This window comes from Schistocerca gregaria, chromosome 4 (assembly GCF_023897955.1).
Source record: "Schistocerca gregaria isolate iqSchGreg1 chromosome 4, iqSchGreg1.2, whole genome shotgun sequence".
Classification (NCBI taxonomy): domain Eukaryota; kingdom Metazoa; phylum Arthropoda; class Insecta; order Orthoptera; family Acrididae; genus Schistocerca; species Schistocerca gregaria.
The window spans coordinates 156,400,006-156,421,765 of record NC_064923.1 but is presented as its reverse complement, the minus strand read 5'-3'; positions in this window follow the sequence as shown (position 1 = coordinate 156,421,765).

The following is a 21,760-nucleotide window of genomic DNA, read 5'->3' as shown; positions in this document are numbered from 1 at the left end:
GCCTGTCGCGACACCACTGGAGGCGGGCTGCACGATGTTGGGGCGTGAGCGGAAGACGGCCTAACGGTGTGCGGGACCGTAGCCCAGCTTCATGGAGACGGTTGCGAATGGTCCTCGCCGATACCCCAGGAGCAACAGTGTCCCTAATTTGCTGGGAAGTGGCGGTGCGGTCCCCTACGGCACTGGGTAGGACCCTACGGTCTTGGCGTGCATCCGTGCGTCGCTGCGGTCCGGTCCCAGGTCGACGGGCACGTGCACCTTCCACCGACCACTGGCGACAACATCGATGTACTGTGGAGACCTCACGCCCCACGTGTTGAGCAATTCGGCGGTACGTCCACCCGGCCTCCCGCATGCCCACTATACGCCCTCGCTCAAAGTCCGTCAACTGCACATACGGTTCACGTCCACGCTGTCGCGGCATGTTTCCAGTGTTAAAGACTGCGATGGAGCTCCGTATGCCACGGCAAACTGGCTGACACTGACGGCGGCGGTGCACAAATGCTGCGCAGCTAGCGCCATTCGACGGCCAGCACCGCGGTTCCTGGTGTGTCCGCTGTGTCGTGCGTGTGATCATTGCTTGTACAGCCCTCTCGCAGTGTCCGGAGCAAGTATGGTGGGTCTGACACACCGGTGTCAATGTGTTCTTTTTTCCATTTCCAGGAGTGTACAATGGCAAGAGAGTAATGTCGAAGACAGGGTCCTAATTGTGAGATATTTCCAGGACGGATGTATACTCTGACCGCAATTTATTGGTTATGAACTGCAGAGTAAAACTGAAGAAACTGCAAAAAGGCAGGAATTTTTTGAGATTGGCCTTGGATAAACTAAAAGAACTAGAGGCTGTTGAGGGTTTCAGGTGGAGCGTTAGGGAGCGATTGACAAGAACAGAGGACAGGAATGTAGAAAAAAGAATGGGTAGCTTTGAGAGATAAAACAGTGAAGGCAGCAGAGAATCAAGTAGGTAAAAAGACGAGGGCTACTAGAAATTCTTGGGTAACACACGGGATATTGTTTTTAATCGATGAAATGGGAAAATATAAAAATGTAATAAATGAAGCAGGCGAAGGGGAATACAAACGTCTAAAAATGACATTTATAGAAAGTGCAAAATGGCTAAGTTGAAATGTCTAGAGGACAAATGTAAGGATGTAGAAGCATATATCGTTAGACATTTCGAGAAAAGAGATTCACCTGTATGAATCTGAAGGTCTCAGATGGGGAAACCAGTCCTTAACGTAGAAGGGAAAGCAGAGAGGTGGAAGGAGTATATTGATAGTCTATAAAGGGTTTCGTTGGCTCTCTTAGCTTTGTTTTATTGCTCGCGTAACAATTAATATACGAGATAAAATATGCTGCTACGAAAAGAGCCATGAAATACTATTCAGGGATGATGTGCTGTGACTTTCTTTGGATCATTAATTTTCAATAAAACAAAATATATTATGTTCTTACTATTCTGCATCTGGCTCTCTATTAAAGGGATAGAAGAGAAGCTTTCGAAATGTGGTGCTTCAAAAGAATGCTGAATGTTAGATGAGTAGATCACATAACTGATGAGGAAGAATTGGAAAAAAGAGAAATTTGTGGTACAATCTGACCTAAGGAAGGAACCGGTGGATACGACACATTCTGAGACATCAAGGAACCACCAGTCTACTACTACAGCGAAGTTCAGTATAAATCGTAAGGGAGATCAAGAGATGAATACAGCAAGCAGTTTCAGAAGGATGTAGGTTGCAGTAGGTACTGGGACATGAAGCTTGCACAGGACACAGCAACATGGAGAGCCGCATCACATCAGTCTTCGGACTGACGACCACAACAGTAAGACCAAAACACCTTCGAGGACTTCACTTCGATACTGACGAAGTGATGCAAGCAAAGGGGAGATTGCAGCTCCGTCAACAAGTCCACACATTTTTCGGTATAATATCAAAAGGCTGGTCTCTTGTTGGAAGATAGGCGTTCGTTGCCAGGGTAAAATATATAGACGTGAAGAATAAATGTGTAGCATGTTGATAACATTTATTTTTTTGGAAAATTGCTTTAAGACTTTCGTGCATAAATTCAGAGGCATTACTTTTCAGCACACCCTAGTAATAATATGTGACCATGTCGAAGGACACGAAATGGGAGCGGAGTAAGATCTTTGTGCACTGATTTTCTCACATACGCACGCATCACATGCATCTAACATGTATACGTATTTCACTTCTATGTCTAGAGAACTTTGCCCTGCGGTAACGTTTTCAAGCAGCTTAATGCTTATGATATCACATCTCCTGAACTATATGTTATAGAACAGTATATTTCCGATAGAACATTTAGTGGTATATCTGATTACATCATGGAAATTTTGTCGCGAATTAGCTATTCATAAAGAGGTAATAGATTAAAATATTATGCCTGAGGTAGCATTTGACTGTAAGCGATAAATTACTACCCTTTCATCATTTTGTGGGCGCTGTGAGAGAGAAAAAGTGTCCTGAAGGTTTCACATTCTGTGCACTGTTGATATCAATTCACTTTTTTCAAACACTGGCTGAATATACACTCAGTATTACACTGTTGTCTTGGTCGATACATTTTTTTTCATTTTTATTGCTCCTGACGACGAGTTCCGCTTTAAAAGCAGTTTCAAATCAAATTTAAGGCTACATTGCAATTAATTAGCGTTTAAAACATCCTATTTAACATAAAAGATTCTGATTAGGTAGAGTGTATTCATAAGATTTGATCTGGAAATGCTGTAAAAGCGAAACGCTTAATCAGGACCAGTAATAACTAAAAAGAAATATAGCGACCTAGGCAAGGGTGTATTCTTGAGCCAAATATGTTCGAAATCCGATAAAAGACTTTTTGTTTACAGTATTGGAATATAAACTGGCCATTTGTGCGTTGTGATATTTTTCAGCCCCACTTCTTTGACACGTAGATGGTTTTTACCGGAAGAGTACGTCCTTCCAGATAAAAAGTAGAAATCGATTCAGTGGTTTAGGAGGAGATGTGGAACATACAGTCACACGTAAACGCCTACATTCATGCAAATATACATTTTTATAATATGTATAAATTTTCGGAAAAAATTGTTTCACTTAATGGGCGACAAAATTCCGAACCGTACCGCGCTTCCAGACTGACGACGTGTATTTGTGTCGAAGCAAAAACAGTTAAAATTGATTTCTCTTTGAAGACTCTTGTGGTGTTTAATACTCCCAGGCGCTTTAATTGTAATATTATTACATTCTAGTTTCGGCAGATGAGATAAGCTAAAGTGAAAGTGACATATTATTTTGTCATTTTGCAGAGTGCGCAATATTTTTTAATTGGTGCTTGAAACATATATTTTTATTCCTTATTTTTGAATTTCGTATACTCTTTGGTGGTTTCGGCATCCGGTAGGCTAGAACATTCTTAACAGCGGTAAGATGCGAATTCTAGGGCCCATGTTATTATTTTCATACAGGTAAATTAACGTTTGCTGGGATACTTACATTGGGCCCCTTACAGCGCTCGGTCTCTCGGCTCGGACCATAATATTTCAAATTATGGGACCTGGGGATACAATCTACATTTTTTTCATTTATACCGTGTGCATCACTTGATTAACTTGTCGCCACTCTTCCAATAGATAAATCACATTCAACTTTAACAACTGACTCGTTTATAATGAGTAACAAACCGACATCTTCCGTTGACACTGGTATCTGCGAGGAAGAAGCCCACGCAGTGTTCACTTGGCCAAATTCAATTTTTAAATACCTACCGAATCAGCACAGAAAATACAATTGACGAATCTTAGAAGAAACACACAGCGTTTGTACGAATGGTGTCCAGTAAGCAACGCAACACTTTTTTTCTGAAATCAGGTTGGTTTTATATTCTGGTTTCCAATGTACCATATTATTCTCCATTCTTTTGGCTACAGAACCCCAGTTTCAACATAATCTCCATTCAGTGCGATGGTCTTAAGCCACGTTATTGGAATGGCCTGTATAGCCAGTATACTTTACTGGTCGAAGTCTGAGCTTACGATTTCCTGTATCAATAATCTCCCTATCATCCACCTGCTTCTTCCCGCGGAATGCATCCTTCTTTGGGCCAAACATAGATAAGTCGGAAGTAGCCTCAGAAATACAAAATAGCCATAATGTACTTCATGTATAGGAATCTCATCTTTCTGTATGGTAAATAAGCTCGCATAAGGACGAAATTATAACCAAATTTTTACCAACGACATCGGTATATTGGCATAGCAGTTCGGTAGCGTTGTTGAAAGCGTAAATGATATACCTCTCTCAATTTCCGGTATTTATAGATCTCAGATGAATCTGCCTCGAACCGTACCTCTCTCTTCATCTTGACGAATGTTGACCACTGAGTTCACAAACAAAAAGCAATGCGTTTACGCAACTTCGTTAATTACTGATATTGAGCATCAATTTTGTTTCTTTAAATGATACCGTGGAATTTTCTGTACCGGAATTTCACAGTCGTACGAGACAGCTACTTTCATATATTATTCCTTTACTTTACGAAACGAAACTGCATTGATTATTTGTATTTAGTATTATTTGTACAGTAGTTTGATAGACGCACAGTCCGCAAATGTATACCAATCTTCACTTCCTACTGCAGTTTTCTGCTGGAAATGTGCTACCTATCGGAACCAAACTACGTAACTTATTTCATTTTAACTGGCCCATTGCAGCTGAGAACATCCTGATTTAAGAGGACACATTCGAATTAGTGTTGCTAATTTCTGTAAATAAGTTACAGCATACACATAACTGCGAAATCTTTCCCATACACTATCTTGCTGTAAGCCTTTAATCTACTTCTGCACATATGTCGTCACAAATAGGGTAGATGTTATACACATGCATTACACCACAAATGGGTCGGCACAAAATTGTCGAATATTGCCAGTGAAGAAATACAATTTTCCTTAGACAGGCTCTGCAATTTTCAGACGATCATCTAGTTAAAAATTGCTGTTGCGAACTAAGCGAGTTATAACGAAACTTGGCATGTAGCGTGGCTGAAACGCTTCAACGTTCACTTCATTATGTGGCAGTAATAGGAAGTTATTAGGGTATTCTAGCAACGTAGTTAAGAATCTAATTAAAAATCTCATTTACTACGTTTCAAGGAAAGTTAATAAGGATTTACTGGCGAAAAATACAGTGTGTATTAAATAAGCTGACGTAATATCTGGCTGTAAACGGCCTTAGCAAAGAACGTTCCAGAGAAATTGGCGTTGGTTCAAAAACAACACTGATAAACAAGCTATAATACCTGACATTATTTTCACTTTTTTTATGGACTTAGTCATTCCAATTTTATGTCTGAAACCCATTTGATTCAATCACTAGAGTTTTGCTTTTCACGTAACATCGTTCCCCGGATAACTCTCTATTTTTATTTTCTTTTTCTTTTATACACTGCCGTGAATTACCGCAGTGCCCCAGCTGCAACTGCAATTTGCTTGCAGTTTGTGCGTATATCGAAATATTTTCAGGTTTAATAACAATGGTCTTTCAGTACATAATGCAACACAGTTTTTCAGGTTGCAATATACCATAATATTTCACACTCATTTGGCTACAATAATCTAGTTCTCAAGTTAATCTCCGTTCAATCCGAAGGCCTTAAGCAACCTTAAAAGGACGGCCCGCATGCCCGCGTGGTACCGTTCAAGAAGCCGATTTTACAGTCATCGTGTAGCTGCGTCAGAAAACTCCTCTTCATCGACATGCTGCTTCTTGTTTAGTGCAGCCTTAATTATGTCAAACTGATGAAAGTTGGTAAATGCAGGAGACCCGCATTGTAAGGTGGATGAGGAAGAAGGAACAAAATTTTGTGAGTTCCTCTGGAGTGCCTAGACTCTTGTGATGCCTTATGTTGTCAGGTAGAAGAATTTCATTTGCGTTTTTGTAACGACAAGCTAGCTGATGTTGTGTCTTTAATTTACTGTGGGTAGTAGAATATGCTGTAGAGTTGGTCGTTGCACCGTTGGGAAGGACAGCATCAAACAGAATTACCCCTTTGAAGTCTCAGAAGCAGTCGCCATGACTTCAGCGATTGGAGTGTGCGGCGCTGAACTTTTTCTTCGGAGGAGGGATGGTGTGGCACCGCTCCATAGATTACTGTTTTGTTTCCGGTTCGAGATGATGAACCCCGGTTTGTTATGATGTTCGTTAAAAAATAGTCAGGACCACCTTCGTAACTAGTAAGGAATTCCGCATAGATGGTCTTTCGTTGCTCTTCTGTTAGGCGGAGAGGAAACAACAGGGCACACAACTTTCAGCACTCTATGTGGTGGACGAGTGTGTCAGACTACGAACCGAGACGTCCAGTTGGACACCGAGGTGTTTACTTATGATCCATCAATCACCTAGAGAAAATGACCGCTCTCTGCTTGGAATTCTTGTCTGTTGCAGGCGTTATTTTGAAGGCTAAGTTAAGTGCCGCCACCAATCGGAACTTAAGTAACTAAAGCGATAATATCCCGCGATGTCCTTCAACAAATTTCGTATTTTTTCACACGAAATTAGCCGTGAAAAAGAATGCGTTGCATTATTTACTAAACGACTCTCGTACAATTAAAATGGTGTCTCACTCTCCACTAGGCTCTAACAGTAAAACATCCGAATCCGATCTCCTCATTTCACGTTTCAAATACAGTTGCTTGTCTCCATAGGATGCAACTTCTCTACGTTTTCGGCTAACATCAAAGAGAAGTAAAGTTCTTTGCAATGAATGCACTAATTGCACGAAAGTTTAAGGATTTGTATTAAGACTCAGCGTGGAGCACGGAAGTGAGGCTTAGAGATGAATCTAAGACACGTTTGAAGGCAGTACTATTACGTAATAGTGGCAGAACTGTTGGATAGCTATCCACTTGAAACAAGCGCACAAAAAATGCTTCTAGAGAAGACGCTATCGCGCGTGCATTTTGTGTAACTTTTCTCATGGTAATGCAAACAAGGTGCACCAAGTACTGCTGTTTTACTGGCGAGCATGAAGGTAGATTCAGAACGAGCACGAGATAAGGGAGAAATTGTTGATAAGACGTAAACTGCAGCCAGGGTGTAGTTACGCCACTGGTGAGCGTTTGGGTGTGATAAAATTATCATATCTCTGCTTCATATCAAGCTAAAGTACTAGATGGAATTCGTAAAGTGGGTATACAGTCTCAGATGTTCATCTGTACCGGAGTGCCAAAGTTCTTAAGCTTTGCGCAAGTGAAAGGTGTCTCCATAGATCCACAGTCGAAGACTCTCGTTTCTGACGGCACTTTCCAGATCTTACTGACGGCTCATCGCCACACATACCGCATCGTCTTTATCGGTATTATATACTGAAGCGCCAGAGAAACTGATATAGGCATGCGTATTCAAATACAGAGCTATGTAAAGAGCACATTATAGCGCAGTGGCTATATAAGACAACAGGTGTCTGGCGCAGTTGTTAAATAAGTTACTGCTGCTACAATGGCAGGTTATCAAGATCTTAGTGAGTTTCAACGTGGTGCTATAATCGGCGCAAGAGCGATGGACAGTATTTCCAAGGTGACGATGAGGAGGAGATTTTCCAGTACGACCATTTCACGAGCGTACCGTGAATATCAGGAATCCGGTAAAACGTCAAATATCCGACATCGCTGCGGCCGGAAAAACGATCCTGCAAGAACGGGAGCAACGACGACTGAAGAGAAACGGTCAACATGAAAGAAGTGCAACTCCTCCGCAAATTGCTGCAGGTTTCAGTGCTGGGCCATCAAAAAGTGTCAGGATACAAACCATTCAAACAAACATCATCGATATTGGCTTTCGGAGCCGAAGATATCCATTCCTGTACCCTTGGTGACAGCACGACACAAAGCTCTATGCCTCGCCTGGGCGCGTCAACGCCATTGCACTATTGACGACTGGAAATATGTTACCTGGTCGGAAGAGTCTCGTTTCAAATGGTACCGAGCGGATGGACGTTTACGGGTATGGAGATGACCTAATGAATCCATGGACCCTGACTCTCAGCAAGGGACTGTTCAACCTGGTGGAGGCTCTGTAATGGTTTGGAATCTGTGCAGTTGGAGTGACATGGGGCTGCTGGCACATCTATATACGACTCTGACAGGTGGCAAGTATGTAAGCATCCTGTCTAATCACGTGCATCCATTCATGTCCATTGTACATTCCGACGGACTTGGACAATTCCATCAGGACAATGCGACACCCAAGGCCTCCGTAAATGCTACAGAGTGGCTCCAGGAACACTCTTCTGAGTTTAAACACATCCGCTGGCTACCAGACTCCCCAGACTTGAACATTATTGAGCATATCTGGGATGTCCTGCAACGTAGTGTTCAGAAGAGATCTTCACCCACTCTTACTCTTATGGATTTACGGACAGCCCTTCACGATTCATGGTGTCAGTTCCCCCCAGTACCACTTCATACATTAGTCGATTCCATGTCACGTCGTGTTGTGACACTCCTGTGCGCTCGTGGGGGCCTTACACGATGTTAGGCAGGTATACAAGTTTCTTTGGCTCTTCAGTGCATGTTTTTGTGTCCAAATGTGAAACAACATACCGTCTCTGGCATTATTTGTATTGTGTAACTCTTTGTTCATCAAAAGACAAAATACAACCGAGCGAGGTGGCGCAGTGGTTAGCATACTGGACTCGCATTCGGGAGGACGACGGTTCAATCCTGTCTCCGGCCATCCTGATTTAGGTTTTCCGTGATTTCCCTAAATCGCTACAGGCAAATGCCGGGATGGTTCCTTTGAAAGGGCACAGCCGATTTCCTTCCCCATCCTTCCCTCGCCCGAGCTTGCGCTCCGTCTCTAATGACCTCGTTGTCGACGGGACGTTAAACACTAATATCCTCCTCCACAAAATACAAGAGTATAATTTTTCGTGTGCATTGAATTATTTTTTTCTGTCATACACCCACCATATTTGGACGCTCATTGTTTTCTGTCCTAAATACAATGGATGGTACCGTTAAACCATAACAGATGCGTCCTAAGTTCTCAAGATACGATTTTTCTTTGATTTATTCCTTGACTGATAAATATTGTGTCTGAAACAACAATTTCAATTTTAAGTCTCATGGAAACCCTACAGTGGAATGTACTGAAGTTATATTCGGATACTGTAGCTGTAGGCATGAACCAGTTTCAAACACGTTGGTCTACTGTTGCTGTGAAGTTAAGGTCACACGTGTCCTTACCCTTTCCCTGGATTTGTTTACGATGTATGTTACTATAAACCAGACATCGTAGGTTGTTGGAATCGCGTTTTATTGTGTTAGTTTCAAGAACATGTAACTTGAAAAATAGAGTAATATATGGCGTTATCGACTGATCACAGCGAGGAATTTATACTCTCTTCAGCACCTTACCTGTAATTTATTAATTTTCTTTTGCGTACTGGACATCATTTAAGATTAGTGTTCATGATTAACAATCGTCTATTTAAATATGGGAGACACTTTCAATGAGAGCGTAATGAACTATAAACTTAAAAAGTAAAACTTAGAAGCTCTGTAGACGCTAACTGCGCCGAAATGAATGCATCAAGTATGATAGACTCATCTTAGTGGCTATCAGTGACACTTAGGCACAAATACCGCTGTAGAATAAAGTAAATACCATAATAAAATTTCGTTCTCACGTACTTTATAAGAGTCTCCTTGTATCTTGCCTGCGTACATACTGAAAACGGTCAGAAAGCCACAAAAATACATTTACATGAAAGCCAAAATCTTTAATTCTAGCTGAGATAACAAAGAACTTAAAAAATAAGTGGAAATTAGTGAACACTGCTTTGAAAATAAACTACAAAACTAACATGAGAGTTACGAAATGAAATGCAGTGTAGAAGCCTAAAATCAGGTTATGCTGAGACAGTTAGACTAGGAAATGAAACGCTGGAAGTTTTATTATTTGGGTACAAAACAGGTGACGGTAACAAAGATAAAGGTGATATAAAGCGCATAATAGAAGAAGCAACCAGTGCTTCTCTCAAAAAGAGAAAATTCTTAACGTGTAAAATAAATTTGGGTGTCAGGAAGCTTTTTCTAAAAGTGTTTGTCTGGGGAGTCGCTTTACATGAAAGTGAAGCGTGAGAGATAAGCGGTACATGCAAGAAGAGAATAGTTGCCTTTTACATGTGAAGTTACAGAAGAATAATGAAGACTGGATACGTTACGAAGTCCATTTGGAAGAAGGGGGATATCTTTAGGATAGTAACTTAAAAGAGGAAGTTGGTTGACGGGCTTCAATAGTAATGGAGAGAAGTTTTGTATTTAACAGTTTTTGAGCCACGGTTATAGTAAGCAGTTAAATGAGGACACAGGTTGCAGTCGTTCAACAGAGATGAAGAGAACAGAGTAGAATAAAACGGGAATTTGCATCAATCAAGTCATTGGACTGAAGAACACAGATCAATAATTACAGATACGGACGAGACTCGCAGAAGCGACCTATTCGTGTGTGTAGCGTAATGATGGATACTGGAGATCAGCCTGAATATCTAAAATACTAGTTAATGGAAAAAAATACGAATTTTGTAAGTAAATTGTTATAGCTATCAAACTCCACATTTAATTTAACTTATAGTCACGAGGTTCCATACTATCAGTATAGTTACGATCTAATGTAAAGTGTCCTTCATATTTCTACAGATCACTGTTGATTAAAAACATGTCCAGGAAACGAAGTGAAAGTACAAATTGTTGCGAAGGCTCTGGAAATGATTGTTTTAATAAGTTCATGATAACTGAAAAGCGCTGAAACTGCTAGAATGACTCTTCCAGAGCACCCCATCGGATTAAAGGATACGATAAAGTTTTCGTCGCTCGTGGCTGTCGGTCAAACTGCTGGCAGTGCAATGCCTCCCAGATCACTTCTTACGAGTGTTACCATCAGCGACAAATGTTCCTCGTAGCAACTGGGGAGTGGTCCCTGGAAGATAAGAACGTACACCGTGTGAAAGTGCCTCTCTTAAGAAAGAAAAATCTTGCGAGAATGATCCACAGGAGTCCGTGAAGCACTTTCGCCGTCGAAATGGAGTGGCACCAGTTGGGCGTGCAGCGCCCGCAAGGGGCAGACGCCGGGGGTCGTGGCGCTGCGAGCGGCTGATAAAGATGCCCTCCCTGACGCTGGCCATGGCGACCGTAACGCCGCCGTTTGCGCCCTCGGTCGCTATCACGTGTTCCAGGGCGGAGGGGATTTCCCCAATCGCCTGTGGTACACAGTTTCTGCGAGACTTGCGGGACAGGGTGCTTCAGTCGGAAACAAAAATGACAAATAGGCAGCCCACGATTGGAGTGCGTCGTTGATTATATAATTTACGAGAAATTCCTTCCTCCGAAGTACCAATACCAGTAGCTTTTACATCATTACATAAATTACCATTACTCTTTGTTTAAACAGAAATCATCTACCTCTGCCGATACATTTTTAACTTCCATTGCTGGCGAGAACAAAGCTAAGCCTCCTATAGTAACATTGACGCTTTCCGCCGAAACACAATCGCTCTCACTTACAACTGGCGAGACCCAAGATACGCCGCCTTCATTAACATCGACGCTCTTCGCCGACTCACAAATACTTGCTATTACAACACCTTCCTTACTACAATTGCTACTATTTGCTACTACCTCTTCAGAAGTCTCCAAACGATGTGCTTTCAGAAAATTCATCTCCTATTGATCTTTTCAATGAACCACTGAATCTTTCCATTCATCACCATTCACACACTCATTCATTACACATTCATAACTTACATCTATACCTGCATATCTATTCCGATTACTTTTCCTTAAATCTCTCACAAATACACTCCTGGAAATTGAAATAAGAACACCGTGAATTCATTGTCCCAGGAAGGGGAAACTTTATTGACACATTCCTGGGGTCAGATACATCACATGATCACACTGACAGAACCACAGGCACATAGACACAGGCAACAGAGCATGCACAATGTCGGCACTAGTACAGTGTACATCCACCTTTCGCAGCAATGCAGGCTGCTATTCTCCCATTGAGACGATCGCAGAGATGCTGGATGTAGTCTTGTGGAACGGCTTGCCATGCCGTTTCCATTTGGCGCCTCAGTTGGACCAGCGTTCGTGCTGGACGTGCAGACCGCGTGAGACGACGCTTCATCCAGTCCCAAACATGCTCAATGGGGGACAGATCCGGAGATCTTGCTGGCCAGGGTAGTTGACTTACACCTTCTAGAGCACGTTGGGTGGCACGGGATACATGCGGACGTGCATTGTCCTGTTCGAACAGCAAGTTCCCTTGCCGGTCTAGGAATGGTAGAACGATGGGTTCGATGACGGTTTGGATGTGCCGTGCACTATTCAGTGTCCCCTCGACGATCACCAGAGGTGTACGGCCAGTGTAGGAGATCGCTCCCCACACCATGATGCCGGGTGTTGGCCCTGTGTGCCTCGGTCGTATGCAGTCCTGATTATGGCGCTCACCTGCACGGCGCCAAACACGCATACGACCATCATTGGCACCAAGGCAGAAGCGACTCTCATCGCTGAAGACGACACGTCTCCATTCGTCCCTCCATTCACGCCTGTCGCGACACCACTGGAGGCGGGCTGCACGATGTTAAGGCGTGAGCGGAAGACGGCCTAACGGTGTGCGGGACCGTAGCCCAGCTTCATGGAGACGGTTGCGAATGGTCCTCGCGGATACCCCAGGAGCAACAGTGTCCCTAATTTGCTGGGAAGTGGCGGTGCGGTCCCCTACGGCACTGAGTAGGACCCTACGGTCTTGGCGTGCATCCGTGCGTCGCTGCGGTCCGGTCCCAGGTCGACGGGCAAGTGCACCTTCCACCGACCACTGGCGACAACATCGATGTACTGTGGAGACCTCACGCCCCACGTGTTGAGCAATTCGGCGGTACGTCCACCCGGCCTCCCGCATGCCCACTATACGCCCTCGCTCAAAGTCCGTCAACTGCACATACGTTCACGTCCACGCTGTCGCGGCATGCTACCAGAGTTAAAGACTGCGATGGAGATCCGTATGCCACGGCAAACTGGCTGACACTGACGGCGGCGGTGCACAAATGCTGCACAGCTAGCGCCATTCGCCGGCCAACACCGCGGTTCCTGGTGTGTCCGCTGTGCCGTGCGTGTGATCATTGCTTGTACAGCCCTCTCGCAGTGTCCGGAGCAAGTATGGTGGGTCTGACACACCGGTGTCAATGTGTTCTTTTTTCCATTTCCAGGAGTGTATATGCTGCCGCCGTTCTCGCTTGCTTTTATTGAAAGTCACGTATATAGTCTTCGTTTTTAACATAACTCCATATTACATATTTGTTGCATTTCTCCAAACTTACCAAAATTTCTACCATTACCATTATCTCCAGTCTTTTTCATCGCCAGTTCCTATAGTCATCCTCGGACCTGAGATGTGGCAAAGATGAGTTTCCCTACAGTTTGTTACGCGATTGCACATTGCACGAATTTCCACCGTCCAGTCTACGTACTTTACTCGGGTCCTGTTCACGAAAATTATCACTCCTGTTCGACCATTCTGATCATTCCAGCTACTATCTCCCTGAGAATTCCTTTGATTTGTCTCACGATTATTATTTTTGTCATGGTTATCTGTATTCACATTTCATTAACTATCAGCCGGTTCGCTCTGAGGTTTGAGCTTCGAATTTTTCTACAAATTCTAGAGATTCGTCCAAGGAATTACATGGACTACGAACAAGACCCCATTGCCAATTTTGGGGTAGTCACCTTTATAACGTGGTGATTTACGTTAAAACCTCCAACGGATGTTTCACATGCATAACCTTGCTAAGTTAGAGCTTGCAAAAATCTCTCATCGTCCCATTACCGTACCTGTAACTCGGCCTGCATAAGAATTGTTGACAAAGTACCAAATTTGTTTTACCTTAGTTTCGTTTCATGTCATTTGTTTTCGGAGTTCCACACGTCAGTCGGTAGAAACGGAAACCTTAAAGCATCAGTTTCTTGTCTGTCTGTCTGTACGACTGTTACCAAGAAACTGTCAGAGGTACCAAGTTCAAATTTTTGACACGTAATCAGATCTACTGTGCCTTGGTGGTGCGAGAAATAAAGCTTCTAAATCAAAATAAACGCCAATTTATGCCACTTGGCATATCCAGTAGAGTAATTCCTGTAGAACTAGAAATATAAAAGTTGGCAAGAAGCAAGATGTGACCGTAAAAGTAAAGGAAAAAGTCCAAAAATTGTTAGTCTGTTATTGCATCAGACAAAAAAGTAATTTGTTGTCCGTGTGTGTCTCTGTCGGTCTGTTAAGACCTCTTTCTCTGAGGAACGGATATATGTAACAAGACGAAATCTAAGTCAGCTACCCAGCTTTTCGGTCCCTTGGCAGTGTAAACCCTTTAACTTCTAAGTCAACGCAATTACATGATACGCCTATTTACGTCACATATTTTGGCTCTCGCAAACTCGCTCAGCGAAATCTATAGGGTACTTCCCGTTGATCTAGATCAGTGGTTCCCAACAAGGGTAATGACCAACTGCGAGTAAAATGAAATGTTAGCAAAGATAAAAACTAAACGATTGGATTCTGTTTCAACAAGGAAATTAACTCATTTTCTAAAGATCATTACCATTATCACAATATTGTAAGACTCTAACATTGATTACATAAGTTATCAATGGCTACATTTTCGCAATTGCTAGCATTAATGCGGTGGAGATTACAGATTCCTCACTTAGTCCACTCACTACACACGTATGTTGTGTTTTGTCCCGCACGTCGCTGATGATAAAAGGGAGACATATACGTAGTAAATGCCAAATATCTCAAGAAACCGTCTTCTCTAAGGTGTAGATAGTACCTACAGTTATTTTAGAGATTGCTTCATTACTCGCTTCAAAATATATGAATTAATTGACAGCACGACACAGCAATGACTATATAAGGGCTACTATAGGGGTTACATAGTATTATTATTATTATTATATTATTATTATTATTATTATTATTATTATTATTATTATTATTATTATTATTATTATTATTATTATTATTAACACTATTAAGATTATTGGCTGTAGTCAGACGAAAAACATTAACAGCCTGAAATCTTCCAGTTTCTCCCAGTTCAGAAGTAAGGAGTGCAGCAGTCGAGTGATTTATCAATAGTAAGTGTAGTGCATACATTTTACCTTGTTTGATTTTGGTTTGGTTTGTTTTGGGGAAGGAGACCCGACAGCGAGGTCAACGGTCTCATCGGATTAGGGAAGGACGGGGAAGGAAATCGGCCGTGCCCTTTCAAAGGAACCATCCCAGCATTTGCCTGGAGCGATTTAGGGAAATCACGGAAAACCTAAATCAGAATGGCCGGTCGCGGAATTGAACCCTCGTCCTCCCGAATGCGAATCCAGTGGTTAACCACTGCGCCACCTCGCTCGGTTTGGTTGATTTTAAATAGGGTTGCAGTGTGCCACTCAAGCCAGTGCCGCAATGGATAGGAGTAATTCAGGGGAAGTATGTTTTGTAACAAGTGTCTACCGTTACTGTGGTTAGTTAGCTTTCTTATCTGAGAAGGAGTTGTGGGTAGCACTTGCGATGCACCACGAACTTCGTCATTCATTCTAACACCCCACCCTCTCTACACACAGACCCACACTCATACAAGCTAAATATCATTCATCTTTCATCATTTTAAAAATAATAGTGTTCCAAGGAAAGTCTAAAGTTTAGTTAGGTGGGAAGGGGAATAGCAGAAGATGATTAGGTTGGGGGGGGGGGGGGGGAGGGTGGGACTACTGGGTAATGGCAGATTGCGTTGAGGGCTAATGGTCTAAGAAACGTTGGAAAATGAGATGGGTTAAGGACACGAAAGTGGTGGAATTGGCCTGCAATTGAGGGACATGCACAAGGCCATTGGATCATACCATGTTATTACTATTATTTCGCACTTATCTGGCTCCCTACTTTATTAAGAAAGGGAGATTAGCTTTGAGACATAATTGCATCAAGAAAGCTTTTCGAGTAGACAGTCAGGTGCGATCGTACAAATGGGGCAATACTTCAACAGCCTGAATTGTTCACACCTACAGGGGAACTTTGATGATTGATTTGTATTCCACTGGGTGCTGTCTTATGTACCACCATCCCTATGGCAGTCGTGTTCGCGTCCGTAGTTCCTTGGGGTGTCTCCACTTGCGAGGTGAAGGGGCACTAGTTCTGCCCCTTAGCCTCTGTAACATCGGACATCATCGGGTGAAGGAAATACAACAAACTATGTCTCTTTAAAGAAAGGCAAAAGCCTGGATCGCAATAAAGACTGATTTTACAATGATCTGGTTACCGCTTTGTTGATTTGCAGCCACTTGTTCCTGTGGCGTCGCAGTGGTTCTTGAAATGCAGCTGCAGTGGTTGGAACGCCGCTGCTACCATGAAGACAAGCCATCTTCGTGATCTGTTCTAAGAGCTTCATTTGGCTTGGTATGAGTGGATCAGGCTTCGTTGTGCTTTGACCACGCTCGGGGCCGTAGTATTTGTAATCCTCCATGTGTGCGAGCTTTGCAACTTGATACGTTCATCTAGTTTATAGCTTATGCTTCCAGTTACTAATCTGAATCTATCTATGAGTTTTTAGCAAAGAGTGCTGACGTTAGTCTCAATAGAATGACACAGGAGCCATAATCGTGGTTAATTTTGGAATACAACTTTTGATGACTATCAGACTGCCATAACTACTTCTTCCTCTAATCCAGAGAAGATCTTCCTGTCTCCCTGACTGTGGTAGCTTGAATTTCGAACCTATAGCAGGTGCTCCAACTAGAAAATGTCATAGAATAATGGTCAGGCGTAATTCCACAAGTACGTAACATTTAACGCATAATATACACACGGTGTCCCAGAAATGTTGCGGGACTCAGAATTGCCTAGCAACTCACGGCCGCCGAGGTCGTCATAGATCGCTGGGTGGTGCTGTACACGGGAGCACCGAAGGCGAATGTGAGGATTTCCTCATTCGATCTCTAGCCATAATACAATGAACATGAAACGGTATACAAACTGTGAGCTTGCAGACGTGCACTTAATGCATTGAATAGCTCAGTAGAGCGGACGGACTGCTGGATGTACCGGGTGATCAAAAAGTCAGTGTAAATTTGAAAACTTAATAAACGACGTAATAGTGTAGATAGAGAGGTAAAAATCGACACACATGCTTGGAATGACATGGGGTTTTATTAGAGCCACCCCATATTGCTAGACGCGCGCCTCGTTTGGTGTTGATCGACTGCTCAGCCGCCACTTTCGTCATGCTTGGCTTCCCAGGTCCCCAGACCTCAGTCCGTACGATTATTGGCTTTTGGGTTACCTGAAGTCGCAAGTGTATCGTGATCGACCGACATCTCTAGGGATGCTGAAAGAAAACATCCGACGCCAATGCCTCACCATAACTCCGGACATGCTTTAGAGCGCTGTTCACAACATTATTCCTAAAAAAAATGTTCAAATGTGTGTGAAATCTTATGGGACTTAACTTCTAAGGCCATCAGTCCCTAAGCTTACACACTACTTAACCTAACTTATCCTAAGGACGAACACATGCCCAAGGGAGGACTAGAACCTCCGGCGGGACCAGCCGCACAGTCCATTACAGAAGCGTCTTAGACCACTCGGATAATGCCGCGCAGCATTATTCCTCAACTACAGCTATTGTTGAGGAATGATGGTGGACATATTGAGCATTTCCTGTAAAGAACATCATCTTTGTTTTGTCTTACTTTGTTATGCTGATTATTGCCATTCTGATCAGGTGAAGCGCCATCTGTCGAACACTTTTTGAAATTTTGTATTTTTTTGGTTCTAATAAAACTGCCATGTCATTCCAAGCATGTGTGTCAATTTGTACCTCTCTATCTACATTATTCCGTGATTTATTCAGTTTGCAAATTTGTACTGACTTTTTGATCAGCCGGTATTTATTGAGAATACTACCTAGCCAGATATCAACTGCATCACAGTTTTTTGTACGTCTGCATCGAAATTTGTGTGGTTAGGGGTAATTAAGATGTGGCAGAGCTGGGATCTTCAGGCCACGAGTGGTGCGCTCGGTCGTTAGAGAAGAAAGTGAATGCCGTGGAGATTAATCCAAAGCACCAGCACGTGCCTCTGCCTCGGATATAAGAATCTGCCATACTATTGTCCAGCTTGGTTTTAACACATAGTCATTACCTGCCTTGCATCTCCAAATGATGCAGTTACTGCAACCCGGCCACAATTCTACACGTGTGTTTTGCACGGTGGTTTCTGCATCGAAGAGGCAGAAACGACATTTCCCAGCTTATGTGCTGTTCACCAAAGAGGTCGCATCCACTAGTGATGTTCAGTAAACATTTGTGGGAACCAGAAAACACCCGTGATGACTGGGTGTTGTGTGATGTCTTTAGGTTAGTTAGGTTTAAGTAGTTCTAAGTTCTAGGGGACTGATGACCTCAGATGTTAAGTCCCATAGTTCTCAGAGCCATTTGAACCATTTTTGAACCAGAAAACACCAGCGGTATGCTGTACCGTGCTGTACAACATCGCTTCACAATTGATGTTTGCGTGTCTTTTGTCAGCACGTATTTCGTTTCATGCTCATTGTATGGTGGTTAGAGTTGGAATGAGGAAATCGTCACGTTCGCCTTCAGCGCTCTCGTGTACAGTACCACCCAACGGCCTACGACGACCAGGGCGGCCGTGAGTTGCTACGCAGTTCTCAATCCTTGTCATGTGCCCTATTGCCGCAACATTTCTGGGACACCGTGAAAATATTACGCGTTAAATGTTACGTACTTGGGGAATTTCCCTTGTCAGCAACTGCTCAGTAGTGAGGTGCCTTTTATAAGCCTGCTTCACTGCTGCCAGTTATCAACAGTTACTGGAACAGGTTCTTTCCAGCAGGCATGAAGGTGTTTGAGCACATGTGAGGCACGGCATGTGGTTCCAATATGATGCGGCGCCTGCTCAGTTGGGACTGCCTGGTACTAGGTAGCTGAATAAGTCATTCCTGCGTTTATGGACTGGGAGTGATGGACCAGTTTCTTAGCACCCACGCTTACCGGATTTTGTCGAGCCTTGATTATTTTTCTGTGGAAAGTCATGATATCTCCCACATACCACGTAGTCTGAAGTGGATCTCATCGGAAGAATCTCCTACACATGTGCTAGAATAAAAAAAATTGCCCTCTGTTCGAGCATGTCAGTCAGTCAGTCAGTCAATGTGCCAGTCTATGTTCCCTATGTATCAGGCATGTGTGGCGTCTAATGGTGCCAACTTTGAACATTTGCTGTCAGATAAGAGCTGTATTCACATCATACACCATGTTTACTGACTGGACAGCCGCTTTGGCATAGCGGTTCTAGGCGCTTCAGTCGGGAACCGCGCTGCTGCTACAGTCGCTAGTTAGAATCCTGGCTCGGGCATGGATGTGTGTGGTGCCCTTTCTTTTAGTTAGGTTTAAGTCTAGGGGACTGATGACCTCAGATGGTAAGTCCCATGGTCCTTAAACCATTTGAACCATTTTTTGTGTAATGACTGTCTCCAATAAATGTTTCAAATAAATCACACTCTTGTTTCCTTTCCGATCTTCAAACACTGCCACCACTTACCTCTGACGTTTGGAACCAAAGGCTGCTGTGCAATTCTCCATCCCACCTTCCCCGAAGTTTGTCGCGTCATTTTGGGGACACCGTGCACACAGGATGAAACAGACCTCCAGCAACAGGATTTCGGAGGTTTAAATTGGAAACCATTAGATCCACATGTTTGCAACGACGGTTGAGAATTTAATATTCCGTAATTTAGGTAAATCCGTCGTTTATTGAAACTGATCTCAATTTCAACGACTACGTTGTGGTCATAGGTGGATTGCAAAAGGGTGACATAGGTCCCTGTGTGTCAGAATATAAACACTAATAAATGTCGTGGGCGTTTTCGTGCCCCTTTACGTAATACCTTACCAACTCAGTATCTTCGTACACTCATTAGCTCACCATTGTCTTGTTGATACCTCCACATGTAAACTATACAGTACTTATACTATATAATAATATATAGTCAAGTATAATACTTGACGCGCTGTTTTCCTTTAGATTCTCCTGAAAATAGTCCTGTCAGAAAACTGTACAGAGTAACTCACACTTTCCTCTCCTTTTCAATCCATAAGGAATCATACTCCCGATATACCATTCAGCGATGCTATTGATTTTACTCTTACTCAGTCTCAATCTTTTTTCCTTTCATTCACCTACTCGTATTATTATACTTAGATTCCGCCCTTAGGCCGGCCGCGGTGGTCTCGCGGTTCTAGGCGCGCAGTCTGGAACCGTGCGACTGCTACGGTCGCAGGTTCGAATCCTGCCTCGGGCATGGATGTGTGTGATGTCCTTAGGTTAGTTAGGTTTAACTAGTTCTAAGTTCTAGGGGACTAATGACCACAGCAGTTGAGTCCCATAGTGCTCAGAGCCATTTTTTCCGCCCTTAAAATTCTGTTCTGATATTTTCTAGCTTCCTGTACAAGAGTCAAACTTAAGGTATTCCACGCAGCATCTTGTAGTTACGCTTTCGTTGGCTATGGAACTTTTACTCATTGCCAGCTTCGCTCTTGGTATACCCCCACAGTGAACGTAAACGAGGACTAAACCTGAAGATTTTTTCGAGCTAGACAACGTTATTACATCAACTATAGGCCTTATTAAACGACCGCTAAATTTAATTCAAAATTAGCTAATGGAGTCGACAATAATTGCATTTGATAATAATTGTTTCATAATCTCATGACACAACTAAGCAAGTCATTATTTGCTGTCGGAGAAAAAATCCAGACCAACTTCACACTTTTCTTTGTTCTCCTACCGTTTAAATCCAGAATAATTAATAATTATTTCGGGTGTCTCAAACCTCTGCTTCAGTTCCTTCAATTGGACGTCACTTGGGTGTCTTGGGTGTATCTGATCAACCCAATCAGTCCTACCGGTGAAAGGGGACGTACAGTTAAGGGTAGATAATGGTAGAAACCGAACCGTTTGCTGCTCCTGGCAAATATTCGTATCAATGAGAGGTGAAGGTGAGGTTGAAATCTGACCGAAATACACTGAAACGCAAGAGAAAATGGTAGATGCCTTCGTATTAAAATATAGGCATATGTTAACAGGCACATTACGTCACTGTGGTCGGTAACACCTGTATGAGACAAAAAGTGTCTAACATAGCAGTTTAATTGGTTATTGCTGCTACAATTCAGGTCATCAAGATTTAAGTGGGTTTGAACGTGGTGCTATAGTAGGCGCACGCACGATGGAACACAGCATCTCCAAGATAGCGGATAAGTGGGGATTTTCCTGGGCGATCATTTCACGAGTGTACCGTGAATATCGGAATTCGATAAAACATCAAATCTCCGGTACCGCTGCAGCTGGAAAAACATCCTACAAGAACGAAACCAACGACAACTGAAGAAAATCGTTCAACGTGACAGAAGTGCAACCATTCCGCAAATTGCTGCAGATTCCAATGCTGGGCCATCAACGAGTGTCAGCCTGCGAATGATTCAAGGAAATATCATGGATATGGGCTTTCGGAGCCGAAGGCCAATTCAGGTACTCTTATGACTGCACGACACAAAGTTTTACGCCTCGCCCCGTCCCGTATCACCGACAATGGACTGTTGACGACTGGAAACATGTTTCCTGGTCGGATG